This window comes from Alexandromys fortis, unplaced genomic scaffold (assembly GCF_014885135.2).
Source record: "Alexandromys fortis isolate MF-2015 unplaced genomic scaffold, M_Fortis_MF-2015_v1.1 scaffold_153, whole genome shotgun sequence".
In the NCBI taxonomy this organism is placed as follows: Eukaryota; Metazoa; Chordata; class Mammalia; order Rodentia; family Cricetidae; genus Alexandromys; species Alexandromys fortis.
The window spans coordinates 3,780,717-3,786,969 of record NW_026068032.1 but is presented as its reverse complement, the minus strand read 5'-3'; the positions used below and the strand labels follow the sequence as shown (position 1 = coordinate 3,786,969).

At 46.0% G+C, this 6,253-nt stretch overlaps 1 pseudogene; it reads left to right on the top strand.

Annotated features, from left to right (window-relative positions):
• The first annotated feature begins 338 nt into the window (after window positions 1-338).
• LOC126515195 (NADH dehydrogenase [ubiquinone] 1 beta subcomplex subunit 4-like) lies at window positions 339-1,197 on the top strand (annotated as a pseudogene).
• Window positions 1,198-6,253: the final 5,056 nt, after the last annotated feature.

The following is a 6,253-nucleotide window of genomic DNA, read 5'->3' as shown; positions in this document are numbered from 1 at the left end:
GTTGAGCAAGCGTTGCTCTCAGGAAAAGATCCAAACTCATTAGCAAGGCCATGAAAGGTCCTGCAGATTTCCCAACTTGGACCTGGCTTCTATGGCCACTCCTATACTATCCTCCAGAGAAATCAAATCAATGGCTGTTGGCCAACAGTGTAGCTACAGCCCTTGCTTTCCCCTTGAATACCCTTCTTGAGGCACACCTCCCCTTTCAGCGAGCAAAGCTCATGCCATTTCACTTTTGGAGTCCTCCTATTCCATCCTCCTATTCCAGAATGTTCTCCCAGAGACCCCAAACATGAGTATGACCCTTTGGATTAATGTCTGACCAGGTAATTGCTACTTAGTCTTGCTGTTAATGCATCTATTCTGTCCATCAGTCTGGGCCTAGGTTGTGTAGATGGTGCTGTCCCCAGCACCCTGAACAGTATCCAACCAGGGTAGGTATTGATTAGTATATTGCAAGAGAATTCTGCCCTCTTCCCCTCAGAGAGCTGACTCAAGCTACAATCTTCCTATAATGAACATCATTGCAAATGGGGGCATCTGGGACCCACCATATTTAAGGCCAAAGGACTTCAAGGGGAAAGTGTGAGAAAAAGGGCAGATTAAAAAGCAAAACAAGAGGCAAGATGTCAGGCTCCAAGAAAAACCCTGCACCCCTGGCTACTCTTCCCAGAATCCTTGGCCCATCTGAGTCTGACAGGTCTCTGGAGAACCGGAAGGTGAAGGTCAAGGGCTTGAGCCTGGCTTAAACCAGAGCATGTACTTCAGAACGAGGACCCCCAAATGCTTACTGCATATTGAAGGTTCTGCCTTGATTCTTCAAGTTATCCTAATTTCAGACCCACTCCCAAGAACTAACTCACTTTTAGGAGCTGTGGTGGCATTAGGGATCCTTGTCTTCTGGCATTAAGTTTTCAAAACAGACAGGGGCAGAAAGGAAAGACTTATCCAGGAAGGAAAATCAGACCGAACATTTAACCTCTCCTATTAATTTTGGCAACAATGATTCTATTCTTGCATAAATAAATCTTCTATTAATCACTGAAGGAAAAGGAAAACAAAACAAACTCTCAACTATGGTTCCATTGTCTGTTAAGTGGGACGCTCATGTGATAACATTTCTTGCCCACACAGAATCTTAGTGAGGGTACAGGAGATAACCCACTGTAAACACTATGATAGAATTCTCAGTAGGAAGTAAACAATACACATCGGCTTAAGGAAAAATAGTATAATGGAGGCGTAGGGGTCCTTTAACATAGCCCCATCCTGCCCATGAAGGAAGGGCTTTAGCGGAGGTTAAATACCCAGACTCTGGCACCCATGAGCTCCCTCCTGGTCTGTCCAGTCCTCACGATCTTCCAAAGGAGGTGAGCCCTGCCTCTGGCACACATGAAGCCCACTGTTCTCCGTTGGGAGAAATTAGATTCACCTGTATTTGTTGTGATTGATTGGATGCGCATGACTCACAGGGGATGCATTCCCTTTCTTAGGAAATGCAAGCATGACAGTCAGACGCTGTTTTTCCCTTGGCTTTTGTTCCAGACCCCACTCCCTGGGTGTCCATTGTCAGATCTCCCTGCCCTCCCTTTTCTCTCCTGGGCTCTTTCAACTTTCCCTGTTCTTCGGGAAAATCCTCATTTCTTTCATGTTTTAAGGTGAAAATTCGCACCCTTCTAGCGGCCTTTGTCTGCACCCATCCACCCTCTGTGTTGGCCTCTTGGGAATGATTTCCCTTTTCATGCTTGAGTCTTCCAGTCCCTCACCCCAGGGAAGGGTGAATCAAAAACAAAATCCTTTGGCCCAGAAGTTTGACTCATGCGGGTGGATAAGACACAGACACAACATGCACAGGTGCTCACGTTTCTATCTTGCTGTGCTCTGGTTCCCAGACAAAAGAAGGCACACACAACATGCAGATTGAACCCAATGTGTTCATTTAGAAAGACAACCAAGAAATGCCACAAAGAGGACAGAAACAATTATAGCAAACAAAGTATGTAGAGGCTCCTCTTCTTTAGGCCAAAATGTTTAAGAAAGAGAAGAATAATTGTTTGTCTGTGATTTAATTTTAAAAATCTTGGAGACTACACAGAAAACAATGGATGTATTTGGAAAGAGGGAACAAAGGATAGCAGGAGAGTAGGAAAAAATAAAATGTTCCATTTAGCGCCATATATATATATATTCTAATGTGTATTCCTTTTATAATTTAAGTTTACTTAATTAAAAATGTTTTTTATCTTAGTATCAAGCTGCAAAAAAATCAACTCATAAGAGATTTGAGCAAAAATGTGCTTACTTCCTAAAGTGCTCATAATAGAGTTCAGCAAACCAACACTTTTAAAGGAATACCACTCGGGAATCAGAGGAGGGAAGAGAAGCTGAACGGAAAGTGAACAAAAAGACAAATGACAGCAGCAACTACTTAAACCCGGGGAAAGGAAACAGCCTGGCTGGTGATGCCACTACCCCAGTCCCTGGCAAAGGGTATCTGGTTCCAGTATCAAGACCTCGAGTGTGAGGGACTCGCATCAGACTATTCGGGCTGATTCCATAAGACACTGGAGTAACCAAGAGTGGAGATCAAAGGCTTTGCACTTGGATGAGCAGGGAGTTCAGACATGGCTGGGGATGGGGACTAGCCGCCTCCGTACCTCTTCCTGAAGACGGGGTGCTTGGGTGGAACCAGGGACCTCAAATGTGTGAGGCAACTGTGTCACTGAGTCGCATCCGCAGTGAGCTTTCTTTCAGCAGACGCAGGGAGGATTCGGGAACACCCACAGAGAGGTTGTGCCCTATCTGAAGGCTATGTACGCAACCCATCGCCAGCGCCAGGAAGCCATCCCAGCCATGAAGATGGAGACATACTTTGTCACGGTCAGTGAACAGTCTGAACTTTCACGCTGTTGACAAGCCGCCAAGGCAGCAGAAGAAAATCGTGGGTCAGAAACGCCATTGCTTGGTGCAGCTTCGCCGCAGGCAGCATGCGCTTCACACTGGTTGGCGCTGAGTCTCTGTGGTCCTGGTTCGTTGACCGATGTTGTGAGAAAAGAAAGGCGAAAGCAGCTGGAGGGAGAAAGAGTTGATTCTGGCTTCCATTCCCAGGATACAGTGCACCGCGACAGGGAAGTCGAGACAACAGGACCTTGAAGCAGCTGGTCACACGTCACCTCCACCACCAGGAAGCAGAGACGGTAGAAAAACACATGCATTGGCTCAGCTGCCCCTCCCTGCAGCTGAGATCCAGTCCAGGATCCCAGCCAGAAAATAAGGCCACCTGCACTGGGCAGGTTTAACCAACCCAGTTAATACAATCAAGATAATGCTTCACAGACGTGCCCAGAGGCCCGTTTCCAGGGGGGATTTCAGATCCTGCCAAGGTGAAGGCGAACACTGACCACCAAAATGCAGCTTTTGAAAACAACAAGCTAAGACCAGCATTGCTTAGAGGAAGGAAGTGCACACACTGTAGTGGTCCTAACAGTAAGCCTGGGATTGCCAAATGAGTTTGAGCACAGGCTGATAGGTATGTGGAGATACCATGGTGGTTGATCCACCTGGTCCAGCTTTAGAACAGTAGCCCAATAAAATCCAAACGTCAGTAGCTACGTTTGTATATGTATTATAGTATTACTTTATCTGCATCGCGTGCAGACACAAATTGTTTGTTGGTCAGGGGGGAGGCGGCACTCAGAGTCAGCATCCTCCCCTCTGGAGCTCACAGCAATAGCTGACCTGTGTTGATCTCACCTGTCTTTGCCTGTGCTGGCTATATTCAGGGAAAGGGATGTCCGCAATTCTGTCCACTCTCTCTCTTTAGTGAGCACACTCTATTGAGTTTCCAGTCCTTCACCCCCATTCTTCCAAGGGTCCCATGTCCCTCGCCACTGAAGCAAGGCTCTCTCTCCTAGTGGACACACAGTGGATGCTCTAAAAATGCATAGTTGCTCTAGTGCAGCACGCTACATAAGGACCAGGCAGCCCTCGCAGTGGAGCAAGCAGTGTTGGGGATGGTGACACTGGGGGACAGGAGCCTTCTCAAGACTGCAGGGGACTCTGGGTGACACTTTTCCTTCAGGACAGCTGAGGGATGGTGGCAGATGCAGCAGATGGCCTTAGCTGGTGAGCTGGGACCAGCTCCAACCTCTTGGTTCTGCCTGCTTACTTGGTCATGGAAACCTACGCAAGGTTTATAGCAAATGTTTCTTGTGAGTAAAGTTACGCAATAGAAATGCAGCCGGGCTTCTTACTTTACTAGGCCACTTTGGACCATTCCCACCCCTTCCTCCCCATTCTTGTGTATCAGTCGTTAAGTTGGAGCCATGACCTTGTGTAATATAATTCAATGGAAAAGAACTTTTAACATGTTTAATAGGCATATGAAATATTATTCCCCTGAGTCTTTGGAATATAAAAGTGGTACCGTATTGGCAACTCAAATTGGAGATTCCTTTGAGTAGATGGCTTTGAATGGAAAAAAGACAGGAAGAAAAATTAAACAAACCAAAACTTTGGCTTTGCTTTACTAAGTCCAGTGAGCTCTGTTTACTTTAGACACATTGTGATAGAGGAGGTAGCTGAGGTTCACGTCGGCGACAGGCCATGCATCTTCCAGAGTCTCCTTGACTTTCCAGGCTCAGAAGTCTTCAACTATTGCATAATACAAAACACTACAGAATGGTCCTTCTGTCCTGCCTTCATCCTTCCCTTCCTTTTGTCCTTTCTGGAAATCTCTGGAAAATATAGTAAAGCAACCCACACCCTTTCTCCCACTGGATGGTCAAATGCTATTAATATTTTACTTTATTTTCTTGGTTTCCCCCCCTAAACATATTAAAAGTAATTACAAAGCTGTCATGTGGCATATTGTGTTCTTAAAAGTAGATCTATCTGAACTGGGCTTGATGGAACAGACCCACAAAGCCAGCCCTCAGAAGACTGCCTTGCTGAGCCCGCCTCTTCACGGCTCCAGCAAGCTTTTCCAGGTCCATCACCGTGTTTCTTAATTCCAGCACTCTTCTTTTATAAGTCCTTCACTTGTGATATTGTCAATCTTTGCATCTTTTTTTCCTTGTTTTATTTATGTCTGTGTTATCTTGCATCTCACAGAGCTCTTTGAAAGATGGTTATTTTCAAATCCTTGTGAGTCACTTCACAGATCTCCATTTTAGTATTGGTTATTAGACATTTTTTCTCATCTTAAGTGAATTTTGTTTGTGATGCTTTTGTGTTTTTTATGGACATCTGTTCATTTAAATAATAGCTTCCTTTGACAGTCTTGTCGGTTGTTTTCAGTAGGGGAAGGTCTTCAACTACCAGCCTGGCTCAACTTTTCTGTGGATTGTCTTCACTGACTAATGTATATAGGTTCCTAATTAGAAAGATCTTCCTTCCTTCCTTCCTTCCTTCCTTCCTTCCTTCCTTCCTTCCTTCCTTCCTTCTTTCTTTCTTTCTTCCTTTCTTCCTTCCCTTCCTTCCTCCCTTCTTCCTTCCTTCCCTCCCTCCCTCCTTTCCTTTCTTTCTTTTCGATGGATCTGCTGATCTGCATTCTTTGGTAACTGGCTGCTGCACCACAGGCACATCAGCGCACACTCTATTCCTCTCCCTCCTTGGTGAGTACTGTTGTATCCTGTACCTTCTCCCAATTTTGCTATACCATCCAAGCGACAGAAGGTGCCCCCCCCCCCGTCTTTTGTGCCTGGACACAGGTGTGAGAAGGAAGTCTGATAAAAAATAAATAACCAAAAAATGGGGAAGACGGGCTGTAGAGATGACTCATCAGTTAAGAGCACTTGCAGAGGACCCTGGTTTGATTCCCAGAACCCACATGGAAGCTCACAACCATTGTCTGGAATGCCAGTCCAAAGGGACAGATGCCTTCAGGTCTCCGTGGACACTGTATGCACGTGGTACACAGACATACATACACTCAGGCAAACACTCAAACACATAAAAAATAAAAATAAATCTTTGAAGATTTGGAAACTTTACTAGGTGCCTGCCTGTTCTCTCACTGGAGTAAGGCGAAGATCAGCTCACTGGGTGTATAATTGGGAGTGCTCCTCTCCTCCCCTCCATGCTGAGGGAGGAGCTGAGCTACCTGATCTCAGACCCCTGTCAGCTTCACAAAGCATGTGCCCTTCCGCACCTGCTCAGCTGTGCATAGCATCCCCGCTACGCTGGTTGCATTAGTGTTGTACGTGAACCCCGATGGGAACCTGCCTGTGACGGTACTAGGGGCAAGGGACAC